Here is a 12,341-nt window from a genome sequence, read left to right on the forward strand (position 1 = left end):
GCTTTATAACGCCACAGCAGCCCGAATCCAGGTTGGACGCGGCGAATACCTCTGAGTAGTCGTTCAGCAAACCAGCCAGAGCCTCCCTCTCCCTGGATTTTACGTGGGAAAGATCGAACAACGCATTTAGAGGAGCCGAAGGACTAGCATGCTCCACAGTTGCGAGTACCGTATCGGTGGGCTCACGTTTCTCTATCGCAGATGTGAAGAAAGCCAATGTTTTGTTCTTGGGAAGGCTCAGTGGCTGCTGGCTACAGTTAACCACCCGTAGGGGCACTCTGTGGACGTCATTAACAGTCACGAGGCACGCGGCTGCCTTCAGGCCATTACTAAGAGAGTCGACCGGTTCAAGCACTCCCACGGCGCCGCTCTCTACATCTGCAGGCACATAAGCGTACAAAATGTGCTCCGACCACGGAAGGACGACCGCCTCATCGACCAGCTTCACGGCAACCCGCGAATATACCTTCTCTAATGATTCCACTGTTTGACGTGTGTCAATATCGGTACTGCGAATCTCAGCCCTGCTCCTGTTCAAAAACGGAACTTTTGAGCCCCCCGCATTAACTTCTTCCTCAGAGAATGAGACTACTACCTTCCCTTTTCTCAAAAAATCCTGCCCTAATATACCTGGCACTCCGTTTGGCAGAGACACCGTGTCCGGGCATACGTAGCAGGGGTGCTCCAATGCAATTCCGCCGAGAGTGAAGTGTAACCGGTAGAGCCCACTTATGCCAAGAGGATCCCCCGTTATGCCTACAAATTTGGTTGCCATACCACCAGACGCTTCCAACACCTCGCGATCCCCTTTCCTTCGAAGCGTCTTAAAGCTGCTTTCCTTAAGCAAGGTCACCTTTGACCCCGTGTCTATCAACAATTCCATGCAACAACCATTTAACTTGCAACGCACAACAGGGCATGCCTCGTCGGCCACACAAACCACCACCACCTCATTACCCACTGCTCCCTCCCCACACTCATCAGGATGGGGAGGACAACCTAGTTTTTTGTCCCTGTATCTGGAGCCTCGCTGTAGGCTTGCTTAGGGCGTGTCTCGCCTGCTTCTCTTTGTGGCTCCCCACGGCGCACGTTTGGGCAGAACCTTGCGATGCGTCCGCGACCCTGGCACGCGAAGCCCGCGATTTCTTCAAAATCTCGCATACCGCGCCTGTAGCTTTGTGGCGGTCTCCGGTTTCCAGCGAATGGGCGCCGTTGAGCGCCCGCTTCAACCTGGCGTTCCACCTGCTGAGATAGCAGCTGCTCTAAGCGATCTAACCGCTCTGTCAAGAGAGCAACCTCAGGGTTGGGCACCGCTCTCTCTATGACGCGTACTCTCGCTGCGGCCGCCGTTAGCGCCTCATTTCGTTCCTCATCCAATGCGGCCGCCACGGCTTGGTCGAAATTGCTCGGCTTGCGCGAGAGCACGAACCGGCGCACGGGGTCTTGCAGACCAGCCACAAACAAAGCGATCATTTCCTCTTTAAGTAGTTCCTCCGCGTATTTCTTCTTTAGCTGGTCTCCTTCCTCCTCCCTACTCAGCGTATCGCGCGCTAGGCGCTGAGGCCGCGACGCAAACGTTCGCACGTCCTCCCCTACCATCTGTCCGGCGTCACGGAACCTCTGTACCCGCACATGACGTGGTTCAGTGTCGAAATGCTCGAACGCGAGCTTCTTAAATTCCGCAAATGATTTTGTGGATTTTACTTTTTCGTCTCGCCAAGCAAAATCATGAGCAGCTCCTGCCATCTTACACCTCGCCATTCCCAGCATTTGAGCATCGGACCATCCCCCCATTTTCCCAATCTCTCCTAGCATGGAAAAGAAATCGCAGACTGGAACCCCTGTCTTATCTCCCGTAAACGTCGGAATGACGCTTCCTAATGCCAGCATGCTTGCTCCGAGCGACGGCTGTGGAGTGGGAGCTCCGTCAGTTACAGACATTTTTTTTCTGCTCCAGCCTGCCGGTGCCTCAATCCTCTCAAATGGGGGTCAAAGTCCCACAATCAGTCCCGTGATTCCCCTTTGATTACAATTTTGAAGTCATGAATGTCGCAGCATTCAGAGGACATTTGCTTTTGAGACCCCACTTCTGACACCAGTGTGACGACCCCACATAATGCGCAGGTCCGCACGGGACGGAGAGGCAAGAAGACACCGTATGGCTCAGTTTAAACAAAATGATGTAATCAATAATTATACATTGTACATCAGAGGCTGGGGTGTCCGAGCTTACGTGGCGACGCCGTCATGGGGGCGATGGAGGGGCTCCGGAGTTGCGATCCGTCGGTGGCTGGCAGAAACCGCGCGCCGTCCGGCTTCGGCGCTCAAGGACCCTTTTTTGTGTACGATGTCGTCCCTGAGCGTGCCTTTCGTCCGCACTGGCCAGCTAAATCTGCTGCGCCCGCCACGTCCTATCTCCTCCCTTCCAGGCTGGATTGTTTCTTTCTTCCTCCTTTCCACGGCGGCGCCCTGCGGCATCCCCGACCTCCCTCGTTGGAATGTCGTTTGTCTCCCGCCGGCAGCTTTCTTCTCTTGTCGGGTTGTCAGCCTCTCCTGTGTCCTTGTACGGCCAGGCAGCCTAATTGGGCTGGCTTTCCCTCCCGCCGGCGCCTTTGTACCATTGTACCCCTTCAGTGGCTTGCCGCCGCTGGGGGCTCCGTCAACGCGGCGCCGCCGAACGCGGACCGTTTAAGGGGAGACAAGGGAGTAGGACGGTTGAGCACAGAGGAGATTCCGCCGAAGATATGGGCCCTGGTAGCTCACGCACGGAACGTTACACCGTTGTCTTCCCCCACGACGAAGGCTTCTAGTGGTTGTATTAAAATGACCAAGTATGCAACCAAGGAAAGCCATGTATTACCAAGCCTAGCCACCAATATGCTTCGCATCTGACTAGGCTTAACCTTAGCTAAGCCTCAGCCATAATTTTTTCCTTAATGCTACTGCTTGGAGGAGTTTGGATAGCTCTGGCCTGGTATGTTTACATGTTTATATGAGTAATATTAGTTGGCTGTCAGAATGGGCCGGTTGCAGGCCATTTGAAGTTTTACATTCAATATTGCTCGTCTTTTAACCGTTGCATTCTATGCATGAAGTGCGAAATGTCTGCATGTTTTTGGCTGCATTATGTGATACTATTTGACTACGAATATTAACATTATGATGCATGTGTGTTATCTTAAATATGTGTTTTTATGCCACTCATCGCAGGTCACAGATGTAAAAGAAAAAGTGCACACATGAGAACTGGTTTCATTACTGCTGCCTTGTTTTTGCTAAGCATGGAGAGCTGAGCTAATTGGTTCTGGGTAGAATTATGAGACATCATTCCAGTGTACAAAAACACATGAACGAAGAGAGTAGACTCCATGGACCCCAGACTTCAACTGAGGTTGATTCCACAACATGAGCTTTTTACATGCAAAGTGGTACTAGTGACCCCTGTGGCTGAAAAGTGTTTCCTCGACCAGGTAACAATTATTCAAGGTTGCAAGAACAAAAACATAGGCGTAAGGTTATCTTGTCACTCAAGTTGAATGCATTGGCGTGACTAAAAATTGCCTACCTGGCTGACCCAACACACATTTGCATTGAGATAATCTATTTCTTTTTCTGCCTGCCTGCTCCAGTCGCCTTACTTCGGCATTGACGCTGTCACGCCTCCGTTACAGCATCAATGCGCAAGTAAGGAGACTGGAGCAGGCAGTTTTCACAGGAGAAATTGTAGCCTTAGTGGTAGAAAGCCAGGTTCGAGAGATGAAGTGTGCTGGGCAGCGCAAGCCGGAAGACAACGCACATTCGCAACAGTGACCTGTCATTGTGCCGTATTGCCATCAGGTGTCACACCGCCTCAAGAAGGCCAGTGACAAACACGATGTACATGTCGTATTTTCAGTTTGGGAGAGCTGGGATGCATGTGCCACCTGATAAATGACGTTACGAAAAAGCCTGCCTACAAAACTAAGCACACCAAACCCCTCGTTAAACATGAGGTTGACATGGTGTACAGCATCCTCCTTGCCTACGGCAAACATTACATTAGACAGAGAGGCTTGCATCAATGAACGCTTGCTTGAACATCGCAGGACAGCTGATTCATTAAGTGGCAGAGGTCATTTAGCTGAGCACATTCGCCTTTGCTCGCACTAGCGAGCATGCAAGGCGTTTTTGAAAGAAACACATGCCTTGTGCAAGTTTAGCACTTGAAAGGGCTGGGAAATTTTTAAGCCTTTTGTATCTCTGCTGAAAAAGAGAATTACGTCAGCAGCCCTTCTGCAGCACTCAAGAAAAAAGAAATAGATTATCGGGAGGCAAATATGTTTGTTGGGTCAGCCAGCTAGGTGATGCATAGGCGGGCCGATGTGTTGAATGTGAGTGGCAAGATACCTTTGCCCCTATGTTTTTTTGTGTTTTGGTTTTTGCCGTCCTGAACAATTGTTATCTGGTCGCGGAAATACTTTTCAGCCCCAGGGATCACTACTACCCCTTTGCACATAAAAAGCCTGTGTTGTGGAATAAACCTCAGTTGAAATATGGTGTCCATGGAGTCTACTCTCTTCATCCGTCTGATTTTGTGTGCCGGAATGATGTCTCATAATTCTCCCTTATTTGCAGTGAATAAGGAGGGCTTCTGGTGTCTCTTTTTTTGTATGTGATGGTTATAACAAAGTGGCTACCCATAAACTGTCATTTTGGGCTTAATTGAAGGATCCTTGGAATTTGTTTGACAGCATATTCCATGGGCACTTTCTTGAGAAAAATCAGTTATTTGGTACCCATTTCGCTGCATTAACCATTGCTTCTCGTCATGTCTCGAAAGTGATTGATAAGCACAAGCTTTCGAGTACCTGAGGGCTGTGTGAGAAGCCTTCTGACATACTTTAAACTACTGAGGATATCTGAAGACAGATTTTACCAATAATTGTTAGCCAATCCAAACCTCTTGGTTATATCCCTGACAACCTGAAGCTGACCTGTCAATAATTAAGGCTGGAAACCGTTCTGATCCCCAAACAGTTCTCCTATTTTATTGATGTGCATTTTGCTGTTAGAGCACGAAATGAGTCCGCATATTACTTGCCACCATAATTCAAACTAATATTTCTAAACCAGTCCTCACGGCTCCAATTCTCTTTACTGATGTGCAATCCAACTTTTTGAATTCACAAGATTTTCACCCAAATTTAGATTCTTTATTTTAGGCAAGTGTCATCGACTTGAATTTCTCCAAAGCTTTTCATGTTTGTCATTATAACCTTTCAGCTACACTCTCATGCTTGAGCCTTCATTCTTTGATATTAGTGTAGATTCATTGCTTCCTGTTCTACGGCTCGCCTTAAAAAACTATTGTACTTCTTGTCTTATGAAGCACAGCATATCAATATGCAAAATCATAAGGCGTCCCTCATCCTGAGTCACTTTGGGATGTTAAACCCCCATAAACCAAACCAAGCATATTACTAAAGTACATTAATATATTAGCCATTCAATAATAGTCTTTGTATTTATGTCCCAACCTTGTCTTTATGACTGCATTATTCAGAAGGATGCCCCAACTATCTCAGCTACTCTGACTGTATTGACTTTTGCAAGACGGATGAATGGGCTTGTTTGTAATTCATCGTGTCAAAACAGCGCAAAGAAGAGAAAGATGAGGAAGGAATGCGACGGTGCGAGTGCTGACTTTCAAGAAGGTTTATTGGAAAGCACATCAAAATATATACATTGTGGCCTAAAAAAAGAATGAAGAAAGGGCGCCTTGTAGCATTCACTTTGGATCTGTCAAAAACAAAACGAAAGTTGAATATGAAGCATTTAAGAGCATGAACTCTTTCTTAGGGAGCGATAAAGAAGGTGTGTTAACACATTGATTGCGTTTTCTACAATTTCAGTGGCCTCGATCATCTCATGCACAAACTTTTCTGTGTCTGTCTAGCACAATGCAGCACGTGAATTACGCCTCACAGCAATCAGGATGTGGCAAACGATCGCAGTCGCGACAGTGAAACATCAGATTCCCCCTGTTAGCTTTGTTCACATCGTAATGGTGGTCTTTTGACCTCTCATTGGCACCTCTGCTAGTTTCTTGCTGAAGTTGATACATTAGCCAGATGGTTCAACTTTAGATTATTACATAGTTTCTTGGCTCTGGACATTGCTATTAACAAATCACCTGCTGTGTGACACTTGAACTCAGGATTAACTGCCTCCGTTGCCTTGGACAGAAAGCCGCCTTTAGACATGACCACGAAACCACCTTCTTTATCAGCAGTTGAATGCGATAGGGCCCACCGTCTTAAACTCGTTACAGTTCAGCCTGCGGGCAAGTTCCTGGCATGGTTCAAACCACGACACCCCATCAACCAACGCCCCCTGAAACACACCTGTCACGCTCAGGTCCAGGCACAGGAAGGCAAGACGTCAAAGTATGGCAAACAGCTCCAGAATAGTCCTCTTCGAAGGAACAATGGCAAATTTTGGCCCGTATATGCTTCAAGCAGCAGACGAGGCAGCAACTCAGCATCGACGTTGTGCACCTTGTTTTCAGACACTCATGCCTTGGCTTCTCTGCTCCGGGCTAGTGAGCGCAAAGTGGCTGCAAAGTGGCATTCCAGATGGCTTTCACCTGGTCAACGGTGCGTGACACCGTCAACCAGCCACTCCCTGGCTTGTTTTCAGGCACAAGTGTTTGAAAACAAGGTGCACACCTTCAGCTTTGAGTCGCTGCCTCGTCTGGTCCTTGAAGTGCTTATGGACCAAAATTTTCCGTTCCTCCGAAGAGAACTATTGTGGAGATGCTTGCCATGGTTTGACGAGTTGCCTTTTCCACGCCCAGACCTGAGTGTGACAGGTGTGTTTCGGGGTGTTTTGATGCAGTGTCACAGTTTGAACCCTCTTTAGGAACTTGCCCACAGGCCGAACTGTGTCGTATTTAAGAGGGTGGGTCCTCTTGCTTTCAACTGCTGATAAACGGTGGTTTTGTGGCCGTATCGAAAGGCGCCTTTCAGTCCAAGGCCACAGATGCAGTGTATTCTGAGTTTGAGTGCCACTTACTATCTGATTTGTTAAAAGCAAAGTCCAGTGCCAAGAAACATTAATAATCTAGAGTTTAACCATCAGGCTAATGCCATCAACTTCAGTAAGAAAAATTGTCCAGCTATCTTCTTTACCGCAAAGACCCATAAAGGTGACTGCTCCTTGAGGGCTGTAGTTTAAGAGAATGGAACCTGTCAGAAACAAATCGCCTTCTCTTTGCGACATAAAATTTAGTTGCTGAGCATTGATGACTCCTCTCGTGTAAGATCTGCACAGAAATTGAAGAAGCGTAGCTTGTTGGGCCAGTTGGTGCATGGTATGTAGAAAACCAGCGAAAAGGACGCATTCACAAGGAGGAGAAGTACACAGGACTACGCTGGAAACACAACTGAAAATTCTTTACTTCGCCAACATCAGAACAGGGCGCACATGCGCGAGAGCACCACAAATGCTATCAAAACAGCAAAACACAAAACTGATAAAGCGAGCGAAGAAACATGTGGCAACCTATGTCCCATTCATGAAAGTGTACTCTTTTGCCGTGAACCTGACAGAGCTGTCGCTGACGCATTCAGTCCCTAACTGCTTGATTTTAAAAGCTTCTAAGATTTCTCGTTCTATCTGTGTTTTGCCGCGGCCGATGATTTTGACATTATGGAACAAAGGGGTGCAGTCTTTGCAGTGGTTGCAGTGTCTTGGAAGATTTGCTGTGTTGCCTGGCTGCAGCGAAGTGCGGTGCTGCCTCATACGGTCGTTGACGCATTGACCCGTTTGACCCGTTTAGGTAAGAATTTATATTACGCCATCCCTCAATCAGGATCAATAATGTGTTGAAGAATTCATTAACCTAAATGGAGCAGTGGCATTCCAAACGTCTCAGGTGTTTTGGTGAATAATTTTGTCGCACTTTTAAGCTCATACCTTAAGTCCACCTTTATTACATCTCAGAATAGCTTGTTTTTGCAAAAAAAACTGTATTAGCGCTGCTGTTCCGTGGCTTATTGCAGGATCTCCAATCCTGACGAAGCATTGTCAAGGCGAGAGAGGAGTTCAGTCAAAGCCTCAGTCCACTTTGATTCACCACTGAAATTATAGAGGATATGTCATTACATTTATTGGATCTTGTGGGAATCCTGGCTTTCCGCCGTTGACGTTGCTCGGCTGTACCGGCTTCCCGCGTTTTTTCTCCTCTTTCCCTTGCTCCCGCCTCAGGCGGTGGAGAGGCGGCTGGGTGACTAATCACTGTCATTTAGCCACAGCTCCGCCCCGGCTCCCCAAGGGCCTTTGCCATTGGCGCCTTTTGGCGGGAATCCGGGACCCGCTCTGGGCGGCCGCGCACCGCGCGACCGTCAGAGCGGGGCCCAGAGAGAGAGATCCCTCCGAGACAGCGTAAGGTGCGTACGTTACTGTTTGTCCGTGCCGGCCTTTGCCGTTCGGACCAGTGCTTACTCGAGCTCGCCCGCACGTGTCCTCTGACCTGCAGCGGTTCGAGCCTGTCCAGCGGGGTCCAGCGACCTCCGACAGGCGTACCTTGCGTTGATTGCCCACTCTCTCTCGCAACCGGCCCAACGGTCGACACGAGAGAGAGATCACAGCACTGCCGCGGGGACATTCTCCTGCAGCGGCGTGTGAGCGGCGCGCATTACTCTGGTCGCTTCGTGCGCGCAGCGGAGCCTTGCTCCTCGCGCGCCCCCGGGACGGGGTGACTATTGAGTGTGTGTGTATCTGCTGGAGGTCGACGTGAATAAACGTCTCCTTTGTGAACTTGGAGGCCTATTTCTTTGCGGCGAATCGCTCTCCTCCCAGCGGAGGTTGAGTGCACCGCATCGGTGTCCCAGTGTGTGTGTGGTGACGGCTGATCGGGGCCCTTGGCTCGCGCGAAGCTCGAACCCGCGGTGGGTGGTGGCCTTTGTCCACTTAGAAACCCACAACTGGCGCCCAACGTGCTAAGTCATTGGCGCTTACGCCTTTGATGACATATTAGCCGAGCAGGTCGCCTTGCCGATCACGCTTGCGCACCATGTCTACCCCCAGCGGGGCACTCGGCAGCTACATGTCGGCTCCCTACGGAGTTGTAGCGTCGTTTGATCCGCTGGCTGCTGTTCCTTCGAATAGCCAGACACCGTGGTTGGCCGCGGCCCCCATTGGGGTTTACGGCGACACAACCCAAAATGTCGACCACGCGGCTCCCATTGGAGCTGTATCGGAAGCACCCTGCGGTGCATCCGCTGGTCACATGCCTCAGCTGTGCACGCTTTCCGCCCAGTGCGAAAGCAGTTCGTGTCACGCTGCCGCAACCGGCAGTTTCGAACAGCAGCAGCCGTGCCCCGCGAGCAGTCAATTCTGCTCTGGGAACGGCGAGGCGCTGGCCCGGTTCCCTGCGGAAACCGCGCCGCTCATCGAACTAGGAGCCTTGCCTCCCTCGTTCGTGCAGCCCGCCCAAGCCTCCACTGAGGCCGGAGCGCAGGCGCTGCTAGCCAGTGCTGCCCAGATGATCCAGTCGCTGTCAGGGGCTGTTGGAACGCTTTTGGCCACGCCGAAGTTGTCTCACCCCGCGGTCAAGTTGCCCATGCCAACATACCGCGGGTATGATGACCTACTCAGTGCCCGGGATTTCCTTGAGTCCCTCACCCATTATCAGAGAACTATGGGTCTTACTGAGCAGGTGGTGCTTGCACACATCATCCCCGCAGCGCTGACTGACACGGCAGCTCAGTGGCATCGGCTTTCCGGCCACCGGGCAGCGACTCTCGAGGAGTTCCGTGCAGCATTCCTGCGCGAATTCCTGCCCGCTGACTACGAGCGTAGGATGCGGCGAGAGCTGGAGCTCCGTACTCAGGCTCCGGACGAGTCGCTGCAAGAGTATGTTCGTGCGATGGAAGACCTTTTCTCAATCGCCGAGCCCAGAGCCTCGAACGAGGAGCGTCATGGCCAGGATTCTGGTTCATGCGCCCCTAGTTCACAAATCTGCCACCACGCGCCGCATGAAGTTGAGCTCCTCCTTCTCCTCTTACATTCCTCCTTCCTGGGTTGGGGGAGAGATGCCTTCACCTTCCCACATTCTCCACTTTGTGTGTACTCCCCTCGCGTGAACCCAGCTTTTCGGTGCCCCGGCAGAGATTCTCTTTATTCTTTTGTCACCCAGCGTATTCAAGGCGCGCTGATTGTGTCGCTCCTCTACTCGCTCCCTTCTTTGCTGGGGTGAAAGAAAAGAAGCCGGACCGTGGCTAGTGCGGTGTAGGCATGCCAACTTCGTCAAAAAATTTGGGGGCGGTTTAGCCCTGCTAACTACTAAATATTTTTCGAAAGCAAGTTTTTTATGTCGTCCCGACGCGCTCGCTCGTGAGCGAGCGCGTCGCTCACGAGCTCCCATCGCAGTGAGGCTATACTATGGGCTGCTGCATAAAGTGCGACAAGAAAGCGCGCCCGGGGTGGATAGAGGAGATTACAAGGACTCTTTTGCGTGATAGGTACATTTTTTATTAAGCGCGTACAGTGACCACATATGCATAAGTGACACTGATATTGCGTACGCATTAACAATACAAAAGCAATGAAACTTCCAGGGACACTCGTTCAAGCGGTGAAATGCGTAATTCCCGACGCTCATACTTAGAGCTCACTCACGAATACTTGTATGCGGCTCTTACTCTGTGCATTAAACATATTAAAATCGTGTATTAATCACTACATTTCAACACTCACGTTATTGGCCTCGATAGCAGTAAGCTCTTCGAAACTTCTATCGATGTGGTGAAAATGCAGTACGAATGCGTTGAGTGAGCAAGTGCTGCAGTATAATAAGCGGCAACACCTGATGCTGCGCTTCATGCTTGTTTCACTGACTCATTGTGCGCGGTACGTGATTTATCCAATGTAACAATTAGTAGTGTGGTAGTTCACATTTTTTCTAGGTTGGTAAAGTGCCTCCGATGATTATTCGTTCACCGTCGATAAGGGCTTTACCACTGCTGCAAGCGATGCTAGTTTTGGAAAATATTCCAGTGGTGTACGCAAACTTTGAAGATCTAAAGAAGACTTCATAGAACGGCATGCTGGGAACTATTCCGAAGCGTTTCCCGCCTGTTCGGCAAGAAACTACGCCTTTACCCAGAGCAGCACTCAAGAGTCAAACCTTAGTTAAATGTTGTTGATTATGATTTAAATTTCTTGAGAAATGAAGAGAACTTATTTTTAGAGAACACGACGTTTAAAAGTGACTGGGTTTCTCAAGCGCGGCGGCTTGGCGCTCCACCCCGACCGCTTGTGCAGTGGGCCGCTCGCGCGATTCATTAGCGAGAGGACGCTACGTGCGCGCGGCCCTGAATATGCAGTGAATTTACCCGTCACGGATGCGAATACGTGCAACAATACCTAGGCGCGCGCACGCGAGTGGCGCGAACATATAATTTTTTTTTTCATTTTGCATATGTTGTGCAAAGTTACCCCTGCCTTTTTTCTCTGTCGCTTCGCTACGTACTTCTCGCTATACTCTCCCTTTGCCTTTAATTCCACCGGCGCAGCTCCAATGTTTGAGGTCACCATCATCATCATCAGCCTGACTACACCCACTGCAGGGCAAAGGTATTAGATAGCAATCACCGCGGCCGGCAAAATTTTTAATTTCGTTATTGTATTTTTGTCAGTTGTTGTTGCCTCTGGCAAACCACTACTACTACTACTACTTCTTCAAGGAGGGACTGCAGGGGAGTTGCAGGTTCTTTTTAAGCCCACAAACGCGGGTTAAGAAGAGGGAGCCATTTCCAGGGAACGATTAACATTCCCCCACGACTTTTAAATCAGCCAGGGCAGCAGGTTGGGCATGTTGGTTACTCATTTGCATTTGTGATGGAACAGCGCAAAAACCGCTGTCCCGGTGTTTTACTCTGTTCCATCACACACACACACACAAAATTAACTGTGCCAGGACTTAGGGCCGTTTCACATGCATGCGATTCTCGCCTGCGACGCTGTGACTGGGGAGGGCCGTCGGTCCAGCCGCAGACGGCGCGTGTCACGTAGGAGCTGTTGCCGCGGCCACGGGCGGTCTCGAGGCGCGCGTGTCGAGACCGCCGCGGCAACAGCTCCCACGTGACATCACGTCACGCGCCGTCTCGGCATGGGGTCACGTGGGAGCTGTTCCCGCGGCGTAATCAAAACTGTTTGTTCTAATCACAACATACGAAATATTGCCTTGCATCTAAAAACACGCTGGCCATAACATCATCAACACATTCCGTGCAGCCTTTCTGTCGAGTTTAATCGTGGGTTGCCTATGCAAACATCGACCAACCTTGCGTGTCCCT

The sequence above is a fragment of the Amblyomma mixtum genome, chromosome 10, assembly GCF_055824585.1.
Source record: "Amblyomma mixtum isolate Tamu chromosome 10, ASM5582458v1, whole genome shotgun sequence".
Lineage (NCBI taxonomy): Eukaryota > Metazoa > Arthropoda > Arachnida > Ixodida > Ixodidae > Amblyomma > Amblyomma mixtum.